General features: G+C 34.0%; 2 long non-coding RNA genes across 2 annotated transcripts; both read left to right on the top strand.

The window, feature by feature from the left end:
* The first annotated feature begins 13 nt into the window (after window positions 1–13).
* Window positions 14–2,830, top strand: LOC139109162 (uncharacterized). The gene is made up of 3 exons (XR_011546796.1): window positions 14–163; window positions 863–1,056; window positions 1,337–2,830. It is a non-coding gene; the product is annotated as an uncharacterized lncRNA (long non-coding RNA).
* Window positions 2,831–5,594: 2,764 nt separating this feature from the next.
* LOC139109160 (uncharacterized) lies at window positions 5,595–10,697 on the top strand. The gene is made up of 5 exons (XR_011546795.1): window positions 5,595–6,825; window positions 7,842–7,922; window positions 8,017–8,168; window positions 8,393–8,541; window positions 9,657–10,697. It is a non-coding gene; the product is annotated as an uncharacterized lncRNA (long non-coding RNA).
* The last annotated feature ends 372 nt before the right edge of the window (window positions 10,698–11,069 follow it).

The following is an 11,069-nucleotide window of genomic DNA, read 5'->3' as shown; positions in this document are numbered from 1 at the left end:
AACTTACTCCTCCTGTATTCCTAATGATTCTTGATACTTTTCATATGATTTCGGACGATTCGTCACCGCGCAAACCTAACCTCGGTGGCCCGGTATTGACGGATTTGTCAGTTGGTGTATCTTAATTTCTCAGTGATTTAAATGAATAAATGATTAAATTAAGGTAAATAATGTATATTACGGCAAAATAAAATAGAAATAAAATACAGCAAATTAAATATAAAATAAAGTATAAATAAGACAGAATTGAGTAAAATGCTTTTGTGTACTTATTATACATATAATTCTCATTATAATTCGTGCACATGTAATTTATTTATATATAAAATTATAAAATTAAATTATATTCTTCACCGACTTTGCTAGTAATATTCTTTTAATTTTAAATGAATAGAAGAAGTAGAGAGAGAAAGAAAATAATTTTATCGCAAATAATACTACAGGCATGAGACATTTATTTTATTATCCAATATTTTTTCCATTCGTTTTTCGACGTATCCAATATATGAATTTTCAATCAGTTCTCGCCGAGAAACTTTCAGAAAACGTTTCCTCTATTTTTAGATTAGACTACTCGCGCGAAGACTTAGGTCTTTTTGTAGCTCTCTCTTCTCTCCCTTCTTCGAGAAGCGTGCAGGCTTTGGCCAAGTAAAACTCTGAAGAATCACATTCAATCGCAGTTCGAAAATTACTTTATTCTATTAAATTTCATATTATTTTCTTCAAGAAAAGGTAAAAAGGAACGGAAGAATAATTTAATTTTCTTAGAATTTAAATTTATTATTAATCATTTATTAATAAAATAAGTACACAAAACATACAATTTGTTACAGCACATAATTACAATTAACGTTTGTTTCAGTATAACATAAGTTTGATATTCTTGTGGCTCTACAAAAAGAAGAAAAGCGTATTCTCATCCTAATCGTGATCTCTGATAAGATTTTATGAAATACGATTGTTTATTATCGTCACCTACGGAAGCGGGAGTTATTTATGCACCTTATCGTGAAGAATTTACGAAATTACATGACAATAAGTATCTTCAACCACATCGTAAGTATGCCTTTAATCGTTTAACGTATTGCTGGCGATAAATCTCTTCTATCAATTCATCAAAATAAGTTTTGTAAATTTTTTTTCTACATTAATCACATTATTGATTTGTACATTGCATTTACTTACATATAAATTGATTCTCCTTCGTTTTCTATAATAATTTGAATTTTTACAAAACGTTGAAAAAGAAAAAAAGGCGTATTTAAAGAATTTAAAACGTTGCGTCTCGATAACATAATTATTACTCTCGTTCATCGATAAATTCTTTCCTTTTCAGAATCGTTGTTTTCGGAATCCTGACGACATCTTTACCTGACAGTATTAGAACTCTCAACTTCAATCTAATGCTGCCCGGTAAGATGTGAACAGATACTCCATCCGCTGGTAGCAAATATTCCCTCCCAGTGCTATCTGAAAATTCTCTTTTTTTTAAATGTAATTAACAAGGGAAGGTCACGTTCTCGTGCTTTTTTAAAATAACGTTTTACATTCATTAACGCTTGTGAAATCGGCACGCACACAAATGTATTCGACACTTTCTTTCTCAACCAAAAGGTTAAAAAAAACCATGCCTGCTTTTTAGTTATTCGTACAGTTACCTTTAAATAATAAAATAAAAATCTGAAGAAACGAAGAACGATCCCTGCATATAAATGCAGGTGTCGTCATAGCAATATTTGTGAAAGTGAGTCAAACTGGTCATCACACCAATTATGATGTGGCTTCGACGAATAATATTATTAAATTAAATAATATTAAATAAATTTAAAAGGAATAACTGTAATTTAATTCTGATCGCATAATAGAATTGAAATAGAATTGCAATTAAATAGTATTTCTAACGAGATATTTATCTTTTATTTTTATCAACCAGTAGTAAAATTGGGAAAGCAACGTAGATAAAATTAAATTCAATAAGAACGGTTGAATTAGATTAAAGACTGAGTTTTAATAAAATACACGGTCTAGATTTACACGCGTATCAATTATTATCTAAAGTATTACAGCAATAACGAACAGCCGATAATCGAGATTTAAAATCTCTAAAGTAATCTTGAAAAAAAAAAATTTCTTTAGCTTTGTAAGTAGAGTTCGACTGAAAGAAGACAAATTATTTTTTTAAAACATATCTTGCATTATTACAATTAAAAATAGGATGGTTCTATCTGTTATAAAAATATACGCGAGTGTTCTAGAGAACGATGAGCATTATATATATATTTTTTTACACACATGCGATTACATCTTTATTTTCTCTTACACGAGTTGCAACTCTTCGCATAAAAGGACTGAAACTTTTATTTGCTGGTTGATAAGTTTTTACTTACAGCCAGAAAGTATCCAACTATAACAAAGTAAACGTAGGTGTATGCGACATCATTAATACCTTGACGGTTCTCTTAATGACTTTAACATTCAATGAGATATTCAACGAGTTATCGAAAAACACTTGTTCAAATCAAAATCTTCTGTATCAATATATTGATAATTTCAGCCCAGGTCTCGATTTACCAAGAGAAGATTACTGAATACAACATACTCAAAAACTCCTATTTCACGTAAACCTAAATAATTTATTTTTTTTTTTTATTCTAAATATGTTTGTACATGTAATATAGAAACGAAACAATGTCGCATTTTACGAAGGAAAAATCATTTCTAAATATTTCAACGAGATAATTAAACAGAACATTTAACTGTCTGGATATTTTATGAAAGATGTAGCAGAGATAAACTTGAAATAACTGTAGAAAAAAAAAAAAAAAAAGAAGTAACTATTAAATTATTTCTTTTAACAATATTGCAAGTATTAAACACTGCACTGTTTGAATCTGCTTGAAACCGTGGCGTTGTGAGGCCTTCGATTCCGTAGAAATCCGAGAAATAAGATGGATGCTGAATGAATGGAAATGTCGGGTTATTATAAGATGCGAGATATGCGGTTGCGAGGACCATGTTTGTTGCAGATGCAAATGAAACCTCTCGATCAACATACCACATGTATCATACATATAATATTAATGACACGTATTTAAGTACGCAAGTGACTTTGCGGATTCATGATCGTATGTTTCTGATACCAATGATACCATTGGTAATGATATTAATGTCGCTAAAGATTAAATAAATTAAAAAGTAAATTACTAAAAAATCTCATTGCTATTCGTTTGGATATTTGTTCGACTTACAATTTTAATAATAATAATTAGGTACAATTTAGTTATCTATTAATTTAAAGTAATGCAATACAAAACTGATAATAATTTATATTTTATTGATATGTATTTGTGAGAAAAAAAAAGTGCATAATAAATTGCGTAAAAATGTTAAAATCAGATATACGGTTATATACATATTTATCACAAATTACAATTATGCCACGTGTACACGCTAGCAGCAAATAAATTTATATAAATCTATATATAAAAATAAGAAAGATTACAATTATTCCGACAAATAAGCAATGGGATAATGTTTAATTTACAAGTTGGGCTCTGAAAATATTTTTTATATCGTGTATATATTAACAATATATTATTTTAATAAAAAAAAAAAAAAAGAAAGAAAAAGAAACAGGAGATTAAAGAAGAGAAATAAGAAAGAACGAGGGAAAGAAGAGAGAAAGAGAGGGGGGGGGAGAGAAAATGTAGAAGAAAAAGGAGAGGAAAAGGGAAAAAGAAAAAAAAGAACAGTGAGAAAAAGGTGGAGAGAAGCAAGAGAGCACGCAAACGGAGAGAGGATACCGTTGCATAAGCTATATTTAACCGCACCTGCTGGCGCCAGACTATCCACGCCTGCGCAAGCGTTATACGTGGCTTTGGACGCGACACATTCTCTCTCTCTCTCTCTCTCTCTCTCTCTCTCTCTCTCTCTCTCTCTCTCTCTCTCTCTCTTCCGGCGCATTTCGAGCAATATGAGTAAATGCGAGTGCGAATCTAACACTACACTCTTCATTTTAGCAGAGGATAAAAACGTGCTGTCGTTTGCTATCCAGACTCTAACGGGACGTATTACAGGCACTCTGTACATATATGCCTTAATCTTTCTAATCATCATTACTCTATTACTCTAATATGTACACATATTTGATCCAAATAACATGTTTCGATTAATATTGATCTCAATGCAATATACATATTTTTTTTTATTTTTTTTTTTTACATTATAATTAATTTTTTTCTTATTATAGCGTAATATAAATGAGGATCACCGTGATATTATCAAACCCGACCGTGACATTCGAACGTAGAATTTACCTCCCCGGCGTGAACTGGATATTTGATACTTATCCTTAGCCCAGATATTTTAGCCCGGACTCCCTTAGTCCAAAATGAATGTAGAAGAAATGTAAAATAAGAACAACGTCTGTTATAAATTTGAAATAAGAGTCTGACTGAAAATATCTGTGCTAACAATAAGTGCCAAGATTGAGATAAAAATAGTACATTCAAAGTTAAAGCCAGATAGAAATCTCACGAATAACAATGCATTAAGAAAATGTAATGTGACGAGGGAATGACGTGAGGGAACTGCTACAACTGCTGATGGTTAATTTAATTAAACCCCACACCATTCGGTACTGGGTGCGCCGTTTTGTCGAAGCAAAAGCTTCCTCTGTATAGTGTTACTTTAATTATATGTAAAAAAAAAAAGAACATAAATGAAAAAAGTCCATAGCTGTTAAATATCATATAAAACTTAAATATCAAATTTAAATTCAATTTTCTTATTTGATAACTTTTTAACACGTTTGATTCGTCTCTTACTCAGTCAAATCGTCAAAATAAATATATATGTATTTATATATTCGTCACGCGTGTACGTCGTGAAAATTGTTCTATTTAAATATGCACGTATAATCTAGAGACCGAGATAGAAACGTAAAATATTCCATTTCTTTGAATAATTAAAGCATATTATTTATAATTATTGTACTTAAAACAGAAACATTTAAAAAATAATGTAATATTCTGTTCAAATAATCATGTCCAGTAATTTATTTAATTTTACTTAGTTCGAATAATTGAGTTTAAAAAAATGCTGAAAAAGAAAAATGAGTTATCTTTAATTCCGCGTTTATACTTGATAAAATTAAAAAGAAAAAAAAGGAAAAACCACATAATTATAAAGTAACATAAACCAAGTTAAACACTTAATCCTCCAATTAATTACTATTTCCTTCGTACTCCATTTGATTTAATTTAATGCCAATCTTCACGATTTGTTTACGTACTATGCTAGAAGCACATGGTAACCGCGTTATCTCGTGATTACGTAATTGATAATGAATTTCAGTTTTATATCAAGACTTACAAAAAAAAAAAAATATGATAAAAATGTAAAATTAATTTATTAACAAATACCCAAGTTTTTATTAAAAAAAAATATATATGTACAAATAAAAAAAAGAAAGAAAAAAAACAGTACTCGGAAAAAAAAAAAAAAAGGAGAAAAAAACCTCGACTACAATTTAAAATTATCGTTTTAATTAATTTTGATTTCAGCTCCGTTTGCGACCTTCACTTACCTTACGAGAACAAAAAGAAAAGCAGAGTATTAGCCAATTAGCTGTAGTAATTGTGCGCACATTACGCCACTGAAGAAGATCGATCGGTCAGTCAGTTGTTCGAGGAAAACGACATGGCGCCTGTTCTTTGATACCCGGAGACTAATACATCCGGACACGCGTCTCGATAGGGTCTGTCTCGTTGCCGCCGTCATCGTTCGTAGTCACCGTTAATTGTCCTCGTTACTACCATCGTTATATATCATTATCATCCCCAGCGTGATCGTCGTTATCGATTATCATTAACATTATCATTAATACCGTCGTCATCGTTGCCGTATTACAGACGTTTCGTGATCTCGCGGAAAACGTCCTCGGTGGACTCCACCCTCTTCGCGTTCGTCGGGAAGATTTACAGTTGATCGACAGTCACGTTGGGATAAAAAAAATATAATGAAAATAAAAAAAGAGGGGATCGCGACGACCATTGCGCGAGTCGCGCGCGCAGGCCTAAAAAGCGCACAGTCAGCCGGAAGCGTGTAGCACAACAGTATTCCAGAGAAGGACGTAGAAAGATGGCGAGGAGCAAAGAAGAGATAGAAGCAACCCACGGGACAAGTTAAAGATCTAGAATCAATCTGAGAATTTGACCGGCGAGTTTCAGAGTACGTTTTAACGAAAGACGGCAGAGTCGGCCTATCCCGCGGTAATCAAGAAAACCTGTTATCTACGAGCGATATGCATTCTCTAATATATGTTTCCTTCGTTTACATATTTTATCTACGATTTTAACGTCGTTGAATGAATGGGTGAATAAAGGCCCAGGGGGAAAAAAAAAATGAAGAAAGCAAAGGTAAGCGGTGGCCGAGGAAGGAAGGAAAGCAGGCAGGACCGAGACGAGATGAGACAGAACGAGATGAGATGAGATGATATGAGATGAAATAAAGCTAGTAAAAATGAGACTGAATAAGACGGAACGAGACAAATAGAAAGGATTAGAACTGAATGAACGGAGACAAGAGATGAGATGAGCCGAGTGGAGTGATGTGGTGTGGTGTGGAGACGAGGCGCGGTACGACGCGGCGGCGACGGCGACGACGACGACGACGACGACGACGACGATACCGGGCGGGGCGCGGCGAGGCGAGGTGAGACGCGACGAGGCGCGACGAAGGCCCCAGCAAGGCCAGACGAGGCGAGTCGAGTCGAGTCGAGTCGGTCGAGTCGCGGCGTGGCAAGGCGAGGAGCGGCGAGGCGAGGTAAGTAGAAAGAAAAAAAAAAAAGAAAAACCATTCACACACTGAGAATATCCACACGCTTCAGCCGATCGAAGCGAACTGAGCGGCCGCATTGTGCGTCGACCGGCTGGCAACGTACCGTCGACGCCGTCCACCTTCCCCTTCCCGTATACTGGTTGCTTCCCCACTAAAGTAGCGTGCTGTGACTGTCGTAACTTACCTCGATCGGTTGGCGTGCCGTGGCATTGCACGCAGGGGATGAGGGAAAGCGTTGGCGCGCGCGGAAGCACGTCTCGGGTTCAGAAGTCGAGTCGCGGACGTCGCGGTCGCGGTTCGACTGGACATGGCTGGTTGGCATGATAAGGGGGAGAGCCGATGTCTCACGCGGTTTCGGCGACGCGAGGATTGGCTGGCCGTGAATGGCGCAGGTGGCGGCGGTTCGGTATTCGGCCGGTCGGCCAGCCGGCCTGGCCAGCAGCCTGGCCGGCCAGCCGTCGGGGCAATGACTGCATTTACGTGCCATCGTGTACACGCGTTAACAGAATCGAACCCACCGATGTCCTTTACTTAACAATTTCGCTAATATACTCGGACCTAGAGGTAACGCGTTTCTTTTTTTAACCTCTTGGATTAAAGTTCGAACGCTTGATGAGTAACAAAAGTCTATCGTCTTACAACTTTAATTTAATTATTTAAAGTAATTTTTTTTCTTTACTTCTCGTTCAGATAATCGGGACCTTTATTTCTTAATAAATTTAGGAGATTTTAAAATATTAATTTATATTTTTTTTCTTAAATTTAAAGTTATATTTAATTATTATCGTAACAGCAATTAAAAATTATAATATTAATGATATTTTATACGTTTGTAAGAAATACATTTGTCCAATATGTTGGAAAAGCTAGGACGTTTATAAAAATGTTGGGCAACAATTTCTTTATGAATTATTTTTGATTGCTAGAAATAAAATCATTATTATTTATAAAATGTAAACTGCTGCCTAAATAAAATTAATTGTATATTAAATTCTGTTTAGAACTTACCTTCGGTTCATCCAAATTTGGGTTGGTCCACGGCTATGCTTCAGAACCGGTTTGCATCTCTGATTTCAGCTCAAGTAATACATATACTCTGTATTTTATAACAACATTATAAACTTACGTTATGTCGTATCTATTCATTAACTCATTATTATATCTATTTATTAACAGAGACATAAATGTTAACTTTCCACAAATTTGTTACTTGAATATGATGGAATTCCATATCTTAACTACAGTGGAGTCTGATCAGTACTATGACAGTAACGACCCTGTTTATGAAGGCTGTAAATACGCACACAATAAGATGTCGTTTTGAGAAGGTATGTGTGTAAATATATGTAAAAAAAAAAAAAAATTTTATATATATATATATATATATATATATATATATATATATAAATGTTTAAAATTATTAATATGATTATTACATTTGCGTGTCCTCATTAGTTGTAGATATACGTATACGTATATACATTGTACATGCGTGTGACGTTCAAAGTCCACCACGCCCCTTGATCAGCAGGTTAAACATGCTTTCTTGCAGGATACTCGTGCGTGTGTTCCAATAATTAACCACATGCGCATACGCAGGACCGCCCAATGTCGTAGAACTCTTATCGTAGGACTTTAATCATTTCATATTGTACTCGGATTCAAGAGTAAAGTTGACGATGGATAAAGCGTATTATAAAGGTAAATCAAACAAAAAAATTAAATTGAAATAACACGTAATAAGTTAGACATAAAATTTAAGAGGAATAGGATAAAAGTAGAATAAAATGGGATAAGATAAAGAATAAAATGTGCGCGTCATACGCACATACATATGTAATTTAATGAGATGTGAAACGAAATGAAATAACTTTTTAACAGAGCAGAAAGCAAGAAAATAGAAAAGAGAGGTAAAAATTAACAGCAACGGGATAAAAAAAAAACATGCTTGATTTGGACAAATAGTATCATAAATTTTAATGAGAGCTAAATTTTAGTAATCTTAACATGTCATTACGATGTCCTAGAATTCATCTCGTTTTCGTCGTATCATATTTTACATAACCGATGCACTTATAACCGCGTTTAACGTCAATAATCTAATCGACTTATCCTGACCCTAACGACCCTGTAATGTTGCCCTGTGATCTAAATTCAAAAAATTTTATCAAAACGACGCATTCGTCACTTGTTCGTCTTACGAAATAGGGCCAGAGGCTTCGTTGATAACATACAGCAAAATAAATTTCATGTGCAACGCAAAGATGATGGGTGTAAAGACCATCGCGGGCTTAAATTTCATATTATATTCTTTATTTTTAAATAGACGACAAAATAGTAGTTATTTTAATTCCTCCTTAGAATCAATTATTTCTTTCGTTAAAAAATTGTCATATCAAGCTTATATAAGAATACGTTTTCTTAATTATTTTTTCGTAACGTTGATGAATAATAGAGACGAGGCAGTCTCTTCTTTAAGTGTATATATATATATCTATATATATTTATATAAACGCGTATGTCTGTATATAGTGGAAAAACATACTTTAAATTCAAAATTAATTATACGTTGAACAAAGTCAGATATTTGCCGACCCGAAGAGACCTGCACTGTTCACATGCAAATGCACTTTTCCTATGCGAGCGGCTGTGTTCATGAATATATGGAAGCGCGCGTGATTCTGTAATTCTACTTCCACCTATCGTCGCACAATATGTACAAGACCATTTGAAAAATGATGATCGCTAAACTGCCAAGACGTAAAAACGTTAAGCTCAAACATAATAGCATTTTTTTTAACATTCTGTGTTTACAGGGTCCACATTGGAATAATTCAAGACGAGATTTAACTTGGTAAAGTGTATTAGTAGGCCACGACGAAAATATACCAGAGGCGACGCAACTAATAGTATCCAGACGATGGCATTGACCGCTATACTTCTCCTGATTCTTCTCCAAGCGGTACAGTATTTACGAAACTAATTTTATTTTTTAATTCTCTTAGTAACTGTTAAAATACTGTTTAAATTAGAATCATTTAGATTATTCCTATACTTGCGAAAGATTAGTACAACAGACATCATTGAAACAATTACATACTTATTTGTTACGTATATGTAATAGAAACAATTTTTAATAAGTAGATATTGTTTCGATATAGTATTTTTATTAAATTTATATGTGCGATTGTAAGTTTCTCCATCGTTGTGGAAGCTTGTTCATTTGTCAGTCGGTTTATAATAATCTCGATTTAGCGTATATTATTTCGAATAGAAGAAACGACGATCAATTTGATCTGATGGGGTCTCGGTTCTATCTTTTCCCCGATGACCTGTGGTCCAGCCGCGATCTCTTTCGCATAGTTAATCACACGCATACACACGCACACATACGCTCACACTCACACTCACACTTTCTGCGCTCACTCGCTACCGCTGCTGTCGAAAAAAGCCGATAACCCGAGATACGCACGCCCGGGTACACGCGTTCTCCTTATCACATGCTGCCGTGACTTGGACTTGAAATCGTGTTGCTAGGCGAGTATAAGATTGTGAGATTTTACTGCCGAAAAGTCTCGTTATTTTCAACAATCGTGCTTCAAAAAGTCTACCTTATTATTTCTCTACATTAATTTGTAATAACGTAAATTCTTTAATTAATCACGATCCAAACATGTTTTGTTATTTTGATAAAACGTTATTGATTTAGATAAAAAGAAAACGCTTATACGTTGAAATTAATTTGCAATAATGATAACAAAAAAAAGAAGAAGAAAAAATGAAAATCTGATATGTTATTAAAAAAATAAAAATTTTTTAGACTCCTTGATTAAAAAAAAAAAAAAAAAAAAAAAAAATTGAGTACGACACTTGTTATATAAAAGATATATCAGATGATGTAATGTGGAAAGAAAGTGCGTGCTTTCTCAAAGCTGCCTCGTACCAGTCTCGATAGGACGCGACACTCGAAAAGATTACACCCTTCCTCTGCTCAAACCCACGCCTCGGTCCCCTCTTCTGCTACAAGTACTTTTCATTTTCATTTTGTCGTGCTCTCTTTCGTTCCGACGGTTCTCCAAGATAGACCTAACTATAATTAGCTTCCTTTTTTTTATTACACTTTGTAAACGCGTTTGCTCGAGATCAACGCGACTGCCAATAGCGTAACAATCAATTTTCGGTATTCTTGAGCAACATTTAATTTTAAATCTATTTTTTATTATAAAACT

Source organism: Cardiocondyla obscurior, linkage group LG16 (genome assembly GCF_019399895.1).
Source record: "Cardiocondyla obscurior isolate alpha-2009 linkage group LG16, Cobs3.1, whole genome shotgun sequence".
In the NCBI taxonomy this organism is placed as follows: Eukaryota; Metazoa; Arthropoda; class Insecta; order Hymenoptera; family Formicidae; genus Cardiocondyla; species Cardiocondyla obscurior.
This window is presented reverse-complemented; position numbering and strand designations above follow the sequence as displayed.